General features: G+C 43.3%; 1 long non-coding RNA gene across 2 annotated transcripts in view; it reads right to left on the bottom strand.

Annotated features, from left to right (window-relative positions):
* The window catches only part of LOC104006719 (uncharacterized), a 104,618-nt gene extending 91,492 nt beyond the window's left edge, over positions 1-13,126 (bottom strand). The window contains exon 1 of one of the 2 annotated variants that reach the window (XR_008548412.2): positions 12,708-13,126. This is a non-coding gene — a long non-coding RNA (uncharacterized LOC104006719). The remainder of the gene's footprint in view (positions 1-12,707) is intronic. The other variant, XR_008548411.2, reaches the window with a different exon arrangement.
* Between the last annotated feature and the right edge of the window lie 788 nt (positions 13,127-13,914).

The raw sequence follows: 13,914 nt of genomic DNA, 5'->3' as shown, positions 1-13,914 counted from the left end.
AGTTCTCATCAGAGTGTGTTGTTCTAAAGGCAAGCTCAGCTCATTCTTGCGGTCGCTTGTGCTCACGTCTGCCTGCTGCTTCTCTACCACGTACAGCAGCATGAAATCCATTTCCAAAAGCTGTAGACATGCCCTTGGACTTCCCAGTCTCCAAACCATGAGCCAAATAAACATCTTTTAAAAATAAAATAAAACAAATTACCCGGTCTGTGGCATTCAGTTATAGCAATAGAAAACAAACTAAGACAATGATAGTCTTTTATTATTGAGGCATGCAAAGATAGGCCTCTCCAGAAATCCACTGCCTTGCCCAGCTCAGGGCTACAGAAGACTGACACAGCTCTTCCTGGCATGGGTGTTAACAGTCCCAGCTAGACTTGAAAGAATTGTTCCATATCCCCCCTGCTGTCAGGTGATTCATGAGCTGCTATTCCTCCATCTCTCTGGCCACCTGATGTCATGGGACCCCCAGCCGAGAAACCTATGATCTAATGCTAATTGAAGACAGGAAACCAACCTCACACTGCCTCCTTTACCTCAGAAGAAAACTCTTTTTCTCCTGATACCTTAAAACGCATATCTGACTTTCAGGTAAATGTCAAGGTTCACCAGGTTGTCAAGTAAACCACAAAATGTAAAGATTACTATGAGGGCTGAAAATTTTAACTGAGTCTGCATGAAAGGAAATGTGCCAGAAATATAGATCTCATTGGTTACATAACCATCAGTGTAGTTTATAAACAAAATCTCAAGTTCCTTTAAAATAGTACGGTTATTAGGAAGGAAGCAGCTGATGGTGTTTATTTTTCTCCCATCAAGAACTGGTCTTAAGCTGTAGAAAACTGTCAGCATACAAGTATTTGCCATCTTTCAGCACAATCCATGTTGGTGGGAAGAAGGCTGATTAGAAAAAGAAAAAGACACAGTGTACAAGAAAGAATATATGTACCAAAAAACAAGGTCAATAATGAAGCAATGTGGCTAACCATAACTTGGCTTCTAGGATTGAGATTCTGGACCGTTGAGTAATTGTGTTCCCTTTGCTCTAAGTCCCATCTGTCTTGTTTTCAACCCCTTTCCTGGTGGTTTGTGTGGTGAGCTAACCACTCAACCAGCACTGGGCATCACTGAAGTCTAAACACACAAACACCCTCAGGGATTCGTTTCTAAGCCCTAGAGGGAGAGGAGCGCTGGTATTTCACAGGTCCAGCTCTGGAATTCAGTACTGTCTCTAAACAGGAAGAAGAGATGTTTACAACTGCTGTCTGGCTCAGGGGCCAGCCTGTTTCTCTGAGATGTGTTTGGCAAAACCGGAATTCTAAATTTGATGCAGAAAACAATCACTTGATATTTAAAACAAGGACTAAATGTTTTCCTATTCATTCCATATTCAGCCTTAGTTACTTAGAGGGGTTACTGACAGTGTTGTTTCAAACTCTGCATGGCATTGTGTTAAAAAAGAATGTATTCATTTGTTAGTTAATCGGTCCAGTAAATCTCATTGAATTCTTAGTATCTTCTGAGAGGTGCAAAGAGCTCTTAGACCCAGTTTTACCCTACAAAGAACCTGCAGCCAGCCTGGGGACTCATCATAGGACAGGAAGCTTGTTCATGGTGTTGCTGTTAGCACTGTATCTCCCACATCTAACACGGTGTCTTTAGTACCTTCTAAGTGTTCAACAAATATTTGTCAAATAAACAAATGAAATTAACACCCAGGACGACAGTAAAGCCTTTCCAGGCTGAGAAGTGACACTCCAAGCTAGGTGACTGGGGGAGGCTTCATAAAGGAGGCAGGATTTTAGCAATGCTTTCAGGAGGGAGTAGGACTGGATGCAGCTAGGGAAGTGTGGAAGGGAAAGGGGTTACTTCTTCAGGTAAGGGGGTTTAGGTGAGTCCAGCCAGGAGATTGGGAGACCCAGGGCATTTTCGAGAGAGAGAGTGGCTAGAGTGCAAGAGGCCAACTGTGGGGCAAAGCCTGAGAAAGGTGGACTAGGGTAGACTGGGCAGGAGAGTGCATACTGGAGGGAGGCATCTGAAATCACTTCCGACGCCACTTCACCATGTAGTTAGGAAAAGAGAATTATGAGTAAACAGAGAGGTGTGGCCAGGGAGAACTACAGAGAGAGCCGGACTGAGCACGGGGACCCGGGTGGACCCCATTCCTATGGGCTTGGTACTGTGATGCTCCGCATTTCCTGCCTTGATTTTAACCTTTAGAAAAAGGGAAAATTGTTCAAAAACCTGACTTCCTATGTAGTATTCCAAGTGAGTCATAGGACTGTTATGTTTACAGCTAATTTTGATATAAAGATATGACTAGGAAGGGGGATAGGTCTCAGAGCCCCAGGAGGCTGCTCTTGCTGAAAATGGTCTGAGGCGGGAGACCCAGCACCCCATCTCCCCTCTCCTTGCAGTCATGCCATGGGAAGGAAGACTGCACAGGGCCTGGTACGCACCGGCCTTCGCACTGTGGGGCCTCACAGCACAAAGGGTGTGTATGTGTGATGTGTACTGTGTGTGTATGTGGTGTAGGGGTGTGTGGTCTGTTTGTGTGTAAGAGGGAGTGTGTATGTATGATGTATGTCAGTGTGTGTATGTACGTGTGGTGTTGGGGAGTGTATGTAGCAGGCATGAAGGGTGTGTGTGTGTGTATGTGGTGTGGGTGTGTATGGTGTGTTTGTGTGTGTGGAGTGTGTATGCGCATGTGTGATGTGAGCGTGTATGTGTGGTGTTGGGGAGTGTATGTATGGGGTGTGAGGGGTGTGTGTGTATATGGCGTTTGTGTGAGGGAGTATGTGTATGTGTGATATGAGTGTGTATGTGTGGTTTTCGGGAGTGTATGTATGGGGTGTGAGGGGTGTGTGTGTATGTGGTGTTTGTGTGAGGGAGTATGTGTATGTGTGATGTGAGTGTGTATGTGTGGTTTTCGGGAGTGTATGTATGGGGCGTGAGGGCTGTGTGTGTGTGGTGTGGGTGTGTGTAGTGCGTGTGTGTGTGTGAAGGAGTGTGTATGCACATGTGTGATGTGTGTGCAGGTGTGGTGTTGGGGGTGTATATGGGGGTGTGGGGGAGTGTGTGTGATGTGTATATGTGAGAGCATGTGTATGTGTGTTTAGGGGTTTCTGAGCACTGAGAGAGTTTGAGGAAGAGAAGAAGTGATGTGGGGCCTGGACTACGCCAGCGTTCTCCCAAGCAGGCCCTGTGTATGTGGAGAGCTGATCTTTCCTTGGTGTCTTTGTGGATTTTCAGCTAAACTCAATAATTTCAAAGATAGTAAAAAACAAAAACAAAAAAAACACCAAAAAACCAAGTTAGTCAGGAGAGCTACAAAAACAAAAACCCTCGTGAGATTAGATTTCTCAATAAAATAGTTACAAGAAATTGTTCATGCTCCAGGAGAAGGAATTTTTTCTACAGCTAGCTTTCGTATCAATGTTGCAACCTTCTCTTTCATCTAAGTTGGAACTATCAGCCCCCACCCCACGCCTCCCCAGGCTGTGTGTCCCTGCACCTTAGCCTGCATGGAGTTCTTTTGCATCTGAGCAGGCTGTGACCTCCTGGATGGTGGGAACTGATTCATTTCCATAGAGCATTTCTTGGCACAGAGCAGGTGCTCAGTTTTGGATCTGAATGGGATCCAGGAGAGACTTTAAAGTGCAGTCTCCTTGGGGGGTTCTCCCTACCATGAGCTGCAGAAGAGAGACTTGTTTATTATCTCACAGATAACTGGATTCAAATGCATGTGTGCATGCGCACACACACACACACACACTCCCCACACACCCATTACAAAAACCAGCATTACTTTTGGAGATCATGTGATCTGTTTCAGTGTCAAGAAATAGGCACATTTTCTTAATACAGCATAATCTATTCCATGCTAATACAGTGTAATTCTCTTCTACAGAATTCATGCTTTACATTAATGTACTGAAAGGCGTCAGTGTCACTTGCCCCACATTCCTCCTCACCCCACAATCCTGCTCACCCTCCAGTGGACTCCAGGCTGTCCTCTGGACCCAAAACCCGTGGTTAGGACACTCAGGATCAGTCAGGACCATGGAACCATAGATAGCAACACGAAGCCCTACAGAAGCTTTTGAAGGCTGCTTTTCTGTCTGCTGGGTACATCACTTTCCAGAGGGGCATTTCAGATTCTTTCTTCCCATTAGAGAAAAAGGGGATACAAGAATTTGTAACCTTTCTGTGCAAGAATTACACATACCCTCTACCTTGTTAGGGTCTGTGGTGGGGAGGCAATGAGGGCAGTGGGGTGAAGGGAATTGGTTACAGAAACAAACTTCCAATTATAAAAACAGGATAGCACAAACATGTCACAGAAGTTTTGAGTAAGGAGAAGGTAGGTCACTGAAATGCTTAGGGAAGGATTCTCCAAGTGCTAAGATGGGGGTCCAAATGATTGAGCAGGATTTGGGTAGATGGAGAGCCTGGGGACAGGGAAGGAGAGGGAGGGCATTCCTAGCATTCCTGAGTGGAGGGTCAGCAAAGGCCAGAGCTAGGAATGGACACAGTTTATGTGGGGTCAGGGCTCCCACATGACCACTCTCTGTCCAGAGGGGAGAAGTTAGTGCATGAGAGCCTTGTAAACACTGTGCATGCACATGTGTTTGAATAGAAATCATTGTTTGCACACCCTGCCTCTGAAATACCTTTACCTCCCTTTCCTTAATCTGAAAAATATAGCATTGAGTATGAGTAATGACAACAATATCTCACATGTATGAAAGTGCAATTTAAAAGAGCCTTTCATATCTTTGCCTAATTTGTGACATTATATCGCTGACTCATTTGAAGCGCTGCAACATATACCCACTTCTTGAGGTGTGAGGAATGATTATCAGTTTAGTGTTGCATTTGTAAAATGCCATTTATTTAAAAGTATTGCTAAAATATTCCTTGTGTGCTCTAAGGAACTGGTAAGATTCTACATTTAGTACTTATTTGCTTTCAGAAGTGTGCTTCCTCCAGAAAGCCTGAGGAGGAGAAGCAAGAACATCTATCTTTTTATTAATTTATTTATTTAGAGATGAAATCTTGCTCTGTCACCCAGGCTGGAGTGCAATGGCGCGATCTCGGCTCACTGCAACCTTCGCCTCCCAGGCTCAAGTGATTCTCCTGCCTCAGCCTCCCAAACAGCTGGGACTACAGGTGCCCACCAAGATGTCCAGCTGTTTTTTGTATTTTTAGTAGAGATGGGGTTTCACTAGGTTGGCCAGGCTGGTCTCGAACTCCTGACCTCATGATCCACCCACCTCTGCCTCCCAAAGTGCTGGGACTACAGGAATGAGCCACTGTGCCCAGCCAAGAACATCTGTCTTTCAGAAGCACAGGGACTGAGCAGGGTGAGTGAGCTGTTGCCATTCCAAATCTCCTATTTCAACACCAAGGGTGGAAAGGAGCTGGGAATGTGGGGTGCAGGAATGCAACCCCAGGTCCCCAACTTCCCAACCTGTCCAAATAAGGGAAAAGCACCATTCAGCAAAACCAATCTAACAATCTCCAGCTAGAAGGGGCTGAACCAATATTTTTCCATCTGTTTGTTGAAAGCTCCATGCTGTGGGGTATCATGAGTACGTCTTCCTTCTCCGAAGTTGTCCCCACTGGGCTGTGATATAAAGCAAGCCTGTGGCACCGGTGTGTGGAACAAGGTATTCTTGAAGCCTGTTTAGATTTGCTGGGAATTTCCTGCTGCCCTGGAGACTCAGGAAACCAGGGCTATGCCCAGGTCACTGCCCATGACTGGTGAAGGAATGTGACTCAACCCTGAGGTTTAAACCTCACAGTTGAAGAGAGGATTCTGAGTTTTAACTTTCCAGGTGAGGAGTCACTAAAAAAGTACTGTATTTTTTCAAGTAACCACCCTTTTTTGAATGCTTACTATAAGCCAGGTTCTGTGCTTAGTTGAGAGTTTTCCATCATCTAATCCTCAATAAGATACATGTTATTACTCCATTTCATACGTGAGAAACCTGAAAACCAGAAAGGTTGAGCAGCTTACCCAAGGTCTTACAGCTAATAAACTACAGCACTGTGACTTTCACATACGTTTCTCTAACTCTCCTTAACTGTTCTTGTATGTAAATCCGTAATTTCATTCAAAGAATTGTTACTAAGTTCCTATCAAGTGCCTGGGGCTGGAAACATACCTGTGAATAAACAGACAAAGCTATGGCTTTCGTGGACGTTATATGCTGGTGGATAGAAGCAGAAAATTCACAAACATATAGCATGTTACGTGGTGGTAAGTGTCATAGGGAAAAATAAGCCATGGAACTAGATGGCAAGAACTGGAGAGCAGGCAGTACTATTTACAAGGAAATGATGCATTTGTGATGACAGGACATAAAAATGCTTCCCAACATGTCAAGAACAATTTCTAAACTCCTGCAGCCTGTCATAGCCAGCTGTGATGACAATATGATGGCTCCCCAGCCAGCATGAGAGGAGTCCTTGCCAAATAGGTGTGTTTCAGCTTGTTGGAAATGCAGTCAGAAGGGAAATGTCACAGCACAGATGGACTGAATGATTGGGGATAATGATTTGATCCTGTGAGCTGACTTCCCCTTACCTTGATTGGAAATGAATTCTCTCCCCCTCTTTCTTCACAAGGAGGTTTTGAACACTGACCCCCAACCCCCACGAATCTGGAAACCATTTGGAGACTCCCTGGAGGAAAGGGCTATGGACCTCTGTGATTGCTGATATTGTTTTCACTAAATATGACATGATTGGGAATTACCAGGGAAAACCACCACCAATAAAAGGATGGGTTTCAAAAGATGTGACGAATGAGCATTTCTAAAGATTTGCCACAAAATCTAGTTGATCAACTATCAATGTTTCTAAGCCATATAAATAAGCAGTTTTGTAAAGTAGCATGATTCGAAACTTTGAGATGGTCCTATGCTTTAGAAAACAAGTGACTTAATAATGAAACAATGTGTTTTGAGAGCATTACTTTCTCCAGAAGTAGCAAGGTTTGTTAACACCCACACAGATGACACACATAGATAACAGGGAGTTCTTGCATCCAAACAGATCTACCTAGCTGCCTGAGACACTTGGGATGTCAGACTGTAAACAGTGTAGCAAAATCTTAATGAAAACATTCAGTAAAACCAAATATCCTTTGTCTGCAGTAGGGGGAGGCTTTGAAAATGAACCTCAACTGAAAATAATTTTATACACACCCACAAAATTCCGTCATGTTTTACACTGCTGACTCCCTTCTAACTCCTTCCAGCCTTTCCAAGTGTTTTTTGGTAGTAAATACAATTTAAATATATAATTAACTTAGTAAGTAATTAATGTAATGATTATTTCAAATCTTATATTCTCATTTCATGTCACCTGGGTAAAACTAAAACTTGATTTTACAGAAACCAGTTTTTCAGAATTGATAATATCAATGGTCTTGTTTCTATTATAAATTTGTACACATAAGACTTCACAATCTTTCCTTGCTTCAAAGAGAGAAGTTAAGGTGAGTTCTTCAAATATATTAGCATTGTAATTATAATATAGAGGAAGACACAGCTTTTGAGGCCATTTAAATTTTGCTCTGTATGTCTTAATTACTTAATGAAATTCTGGGAACAAAATGGTGCAATAAAACCCAAAGTGGTGGTAGTGATTTAATTTACTATCATTTTATAAACTTTCCTAAATCTGTACAATCTAATTTGAAAGCTACTAGCCACATGTACCTGTGAAGCATTTGAAGTGTGGCTGCTATGAATTGAAACTTGCTGTAAGTGTAAAATGCACACCAGATTTCAAACACTTACTATAAAAAAATCAAAAACACCTTACTAATTTTCATATGAATTACATTTTGGAATAATATGTTGAACATATTGGGTTAAATAAAATCTATTGTTAAAGTTAATTTTACCTTTTTTATATTTTTAGTATAGCTACTAGAAAATTTAAAAGTACATATGTGGCTGGCATTATATTTCTATTGGACAAGGCTGCTCTAAAGCTTAAGAAAGCACAAAATGTTTTTGACGTAAAGCATATTTTGTTTGATACAAGCATGGCTACCCTCCAGCTCTCTTTTGGTTTCCATTTGCATTAAATATCTTTTTTATCTTTTTCTATCCCTTCACTTTCAGTCTATGTCTGTCCTTAAAGGTCAAGTTAGTTTATTGTAGGCAGCATACAATTCAGTCTTATTTCTTTGCCCATTAGCCACTCTCCTATCATTTGATAGGAGAATTTAATCCATTTACATTCAAGATAATTACTGATAGGCAAGGACTTACTACTGTCATTTTGTCGATTATTTCTGGTTGTTAATGTAATAATCTTTTGTTCTTTTCTTCCTGTCTTGCTGTCTTCCTTTGTGATTAGATTCTTTTTCTCTAGTAGTATTTTTGATTTCTTACATTTTATCTTTTGTGTATCTACTATAGGTTTTTGCTTTGTGGTCACCATGAGGCTCACATATAACATCTTTTAGTTATAATAGGCTATTTTAAGCTGATAACAACTTCATTTTGATTTCAAACAATAGCACCACACATTTGCTCCACCCTTCTCCATTTAATGTTTTTGATGTGACAATTTACGTCTTTTTATATTGCATATTACTTAAATTATTGTAACCATTATTTTTAATAGTTTTGTCTTTTAACTTCATACAAAAGATATGTGATTTACATACCAGCACTACAGTATTAGAGTATTCTGAATTTTACTGTATTTTTTTTACCAGTGATTTTTATACATAAAAATGTTTTTCTGTCACTAGTGTTCTTTTCTTTCAGTTTGAAGAGCTCCTTTTAGCGTTTCTTATAAGATAGTTCTTGCGGTGACAAACTCCCTCAGGTTTTGTTTGTCTGGGAAAGTTTTTATATCTCTGACATTTCTGAAGGCTAGCTGTGCAGGGTACAGTATTCTTGATTGGCAGCTTTTTTTTTCGTTCAGCACTTGGAATATATTATGCCACCCTCTTCTGACCTATAAGATTTCTAGTAAGAAATTTGCTGCTAGCCTTACTGAAATGCCCTATGTGATTTTTTTTTCTCTTGCTGCTTTCAGGATCCTGTTTTTGATTTTTGACAATTTTATTATGTTTTGCTGTAGTCTTGTTTAGGTAGAATTGAATTAGAGAACTTTTGACCTTCCCATACTTGGATATTTACCTTTTTCTCCAGGTTTGGAAAGTTTTCTGCTATAAACTTTGCTTTAAATAAACTTTCTACCCCTTTGTCTTTTCTCCTTCTTGAGCTCCTAAAACTTAAATATTTGCTCTTTTGATGCTGTCCCAAAAATCTCATAAGCTTTCTTCATTCCTTTTCATTGCATTTTATCCTCTGTGTATTTTAAAGTAATCTGTCTTTGATTTTGCTTGATCAATTCTGAGTCTTTCTTCTGCTTGATCAATTCTGCTGTTGACTTTTTTTTTGCATTTTTAATTTCATTCTTTTTTCAACTAAAGAATCTATGTTTGATATTTTTTAAATGATTTTAATCTCTTATGTTGGTCATTTATTGTTCTCCTGATTTTTGTTCTGTTTTCTTGAAGTCTGTTAAACTTCCTTAAGACCATTATTTGGAATTCTTTGTCACCCATTTCATACATCTCCATTTCTTTAAGGTTGGTTACTGGTGCTTTACTTAGTTCTTTAGGTGGTGACATTTCCCTGATTGTTTTTGATCCTTGTGGTTGTACATTGGTGTCTGTGCATTTGGAGAAGTAGGTTATCTCCTACTTATTCTTTGCAGACTGGCTTTGTCTGGGAAATCCCTTCACCAGTCAGTCCCCTCAGAGATTCTAGGAATGCCATCTGTCATGGTCCACAGGTAGGCTTGCTTTTGGAATCCTTGGGCAAGCTGGCCTGGTACCTGGATCAGCAGGTAGGTGGGCCTAATGCCTGGGTCCAGGTTAGGTCTGGAGCCTGTAGCCAATGTAATATACCTGTTGACTGAGTCTGAGAGGATGTACTTGTAGCCTGGATCTGCAAGGGTGGGCCTGCAGCCTGTATCTGTGGGGTCCTGACTTGAAGCCTGGGTCCCCTGTGGCTGACCTGGCACTGGGGTAGACCTTGAGCCTGAGTATGGAGGGGCCATCCAAGTGCTGGGATAAGCCTGGTGCCTGAGACCACTAGAACCTGAGTCCACAGGGTCTGGCCTAGTGCTGGGGCAAGACTGGAGCCTGAGTCCATGTGAACAAACCTGGATCCTGGGCCTATGGGATCTGTTTTGGAGCCTGGATCTGTAGTGTATCCTGGAACCTGGGTTTGCTGGAGCAGACCCAGGGGACCAGCTTGGAGCCTGGAGCTGGCTGGCCATGTGCTGGGGCAGGTATAGAGCCTGGAATTGCAGTTATTGGCCTGTGCCTGGAGCCACAGGATCTGGTCTGGAGTCTGAGGTTGTGGGAACCAGCCAGCACTGAGGTTTACTGAATGAGTCTGGACCCTGTGTCTGATGGAGTATGGAGCTGCATAGGCCAGCCTAGAGGGTGGAGTTTCAGAGACCAGCCTGACACTGGGCAAGCCTGGAACCTGTGTCCATGGGTGCTGGCCTGGCACTTGAGGCCAGACGTGTCAATCTGGTGTTGAGGTGGGCTTGAAGCCTGGAGCTGTGTGGACCAACGTGGCTCTGAGCTAACCTGGAACCTCAAGCTGGCCTGGTGTTGAGTGGGCCTGAAACCTGGGACTATGGGACTGGCGAGTCCTGGTTCTAGGGAAGGCCTGGAGACTCAGTCTATGATGGCTGGCCTGGCTCTGGGGCAGACCCAAACCTTGGGGCCACTGGGGCCACTGACACTGGGACCAATCTAGAGCCTGGGACTGTTAGAGTAAGCCTGGTGGTAGAGCAGGGCCAAGGATCAAGTTCACCGAACAGCCTGGAGCTTGAGGCTGCAGGATCTTGCTGGTATTGAGGCAGGAATGGAGACTCCGTCCTCAGGTACCAGCTTAAAGTCTGGGGCTGTCGGACCTGCCCAGTACTGGGTTTTACTGGTGTAGGCCTGGTGCTGGGGTTCAAGACAAAGTCCAGTGCTCACTCCCCTCTCCTTTCTTCAAGCAGACGGTATTTCTCTCTATGCTGTGTTGCCTGGTGTTGGGGGATGGATGATGCAGGTAATGTAAAACTGTCCTTCCTACTCTCTTCAACGAGTCTTTTCTTATTTCTGTGCTACACACGGACTAGGTGCTGTTATCTGTCACCTGGTTTTCTTAGCTTTTGTGAAGGTATTTTTGTGCATGGATAGTTATTCAGATTGAAGTTTCTATTTGGGGACAAGTATTGCAAAGTCTTATTCCACCATCTTGCTAACATCTCAACAAAGAAAGTGTTTAATTCAGTTGGCCCCAAGGAATTTTAAAGGAATTTGTATGTTATATTTACAGAAGACTCATCTAAGGAGGCATCAAGATTATATTAGTAAGTACATGCCTTATATACCCAACTCTGCTTCAAACAAGAACAATGACAGGAAAATACGAATAAATAAGTAAAATGATATAAGCAGGTTTAAAGCAAGACAAAAATTTCTATGAACCACACCAGGCACCTGGACCGGAAAACAAGGCAGTCAGTAGTGTATACACAAATCTCTGGGCCTACTTCTGGGGCAGGAAGCAAGCAAAGACATCTGGGAATTTGGCTCATCTGAAGTAATGGTAATTAAAATTACTCTACATAAAATGGCAACAGGAATCAAGCCAGAGATTGGGATAGAAATCCCCCTAATTTAAACAAGGAAACAGAAAAGTCTAGGGAAGTTTCTGCTAATTGTTTCCTGGGAATATTGCCTCCTTGGTAGGAAATAAAACAGCCTCATTTCCAGGATCTGAAACTGACTGCTGGTTCTATGACCAAATTGGCCATAAGCCTTAGTCTTTGATATCATAATCTTTGAGGTCATAATCCTTAAATTATATGAAGTTCAAATCTGCAACATAAGACATGTTTTGGTTAAGGAACCCCAGGGAGCTAGGTGGAGGCTATCACAAAACTAGAGAGGAAAGAGTAGGAGAGAAGAAAAACAAAAACCAAAAAGGCTTAACTGTTTCTTAAAATGAGCCTAGAAACCATAATACCAAAATAAAGAAATGCTATGCAAAGCCAATATAAATCACCAAGAAGAAGCCGCCTTTGACTAAAGTACAAGAATAGTCTGACAAAGGCTTTTAAATAGGCACATTTAAGGTAATAAAAGAGAAGTTAAATAATATCCACTGAAAATAAGATATAAAATTGGCAAACAAAAATAAGAATAAATTAAGCAAAACAGGTAGATCTAAAAAATATAAAAAATTTAAACACAAAAAACAAATTTATTGGAAAAAATCTTGGTAGAGAGATTGTATAGAAAGTACAAGGGCACTACAAGATACTACTGAGGATTTCACTGGAACGCATCACAGAGACAAAGAGAAAAAAATAACAAAATAAAGGACTTGGAGAATAAACGAAAGATCTGACTTATAGACGGCTAACAGAATTTCCAAAAAGGTAGAAAGGCAATATTTGAAGAGGTATTTGCTGATGTTTTTCCAGAGCTGAAGAAAGACGAGTCTTCAGAGCAAAGTCCAAGCACCCAGAGGTATAGATAGATGGTAATTGTACAAGATAATATATGTAGTGAAACTACAAATCATTGAAAACAGAGAGGGAAACCCTTCAAAGCTACTAGACATAAAAAGACAGGTTACTTACAAAGGACTTACAGTTAAACTGACAGCAACTGTAGTTACCAGTGAGAGGTGACAACGTACTAGCAGCCCTCATTTGCTCTTGGCGTCTCCTCAGCCTCAGCGTCCACTCCAGCCGCCCTTGAGGAGCCCTTCAGCTCGCCACTGCACTGAGGGAGCCCCTCTCTGGGCCAGCTGAGGCCGGAGCCGGCTCCCTCTGCTTGCGGGGAAGTGTGGAGGGAGAGGCGCGGGCGGGAACCGGGGCTGCGGCACGGCGCTCACGGGCCAGCGCGAGTTCCGGGTGGGCGTGGGCTCTGCAGGCCCCGCACTCAAGAGCGGCCGATCGGCGCTGCAGGTGCTGGGCAGTGAGGGACTTAGCACCCGGACCAGCAGCTGTGGAGAGTGCTCCGGGTCCCCAAACACTGCTGGCCCACCCGCGCCACGCTCGAATTCTCACCGGGTTTCAGCCGCCTCCCAGCGGGGCAGGGCTCGGGACCTGCAGCCCGCCATTCCCGAGCCCCCCCCCCCATGGTGGGCTCCCGCGCGGCCCGAGCCTCCGCAACGCGCACCGCCCCCTGCTCCGTGGCGCCGGGTCCCACTGACCGCCCAAGGGCTGAGAAGTGCAGGTACGCGGTGCGGGACTAGCAGGCAGCTCCGCCCGTGACCCGGCCAAGGGATCCACTAGGTGGAGCCTAAGCAAAGCCAGCTGGGCTCTTGAGTCAAGTCGGGACTTGAAAAACTTTTATGTCTAGCTGGAGGATTGTATATGCGCCAATCAGCACTCTGTGTCTAGCTAATCTGGTGGAGACTTGGAGAACTTTTGTGTCTACCTAACGGATTGTAAATGCACCAATCAGCACTCTGTGTCTAGCTCAATGTTCGTAAATGCACCAATCAGTGCTCTGTGTCTAGCTAATCTAGTGGGGACTTGGAGAACTTTTGTGTTTAGCTAAAGGATTGTAAACACACCAATCAGCACTCTGTGTCTAGCTCAGGGATTGTAAAATGCACCAATCAGCACCCTGTCAAAACAGACCAATCAGCTCTCTGTAAAATGGGCCAATCAGCAGGATGTGGGTGGGGCCAAAGAAGGGAATAAAAGCAGGCTGCTCCTGCCCCACAGTGGCAATTTGGTTGGGTGTGCTTGTACTCTGTGTAAGCTTTGTTTTTTGGTTCTTTAAAATAAATCTTTATGTTGTTGAGTTTTTGGGTCAGCATTGCATTGCTCTTGTGAGCTGTAGCA

Source organism: Pan troglodytes, chromosome 5 (assembly GCF_028858775.2).
Source record: "Pan troglodytes isolate AG18354 chromosome 5, NHGRI_mPanTro3-v2.0_pri, whole genome shotgun sequence".
Taxonomy (NCBI): Eukaryota; Metazoa; Chordata; class Mammalia; order Primates; family Hominidae; genus Pan; species Pan troglodytes.
The sequence above is the reverse complement of the archived record's forward strand: the minus strand, read 5'-3'. Positions and strand labels throughout refer to the sequence as shown.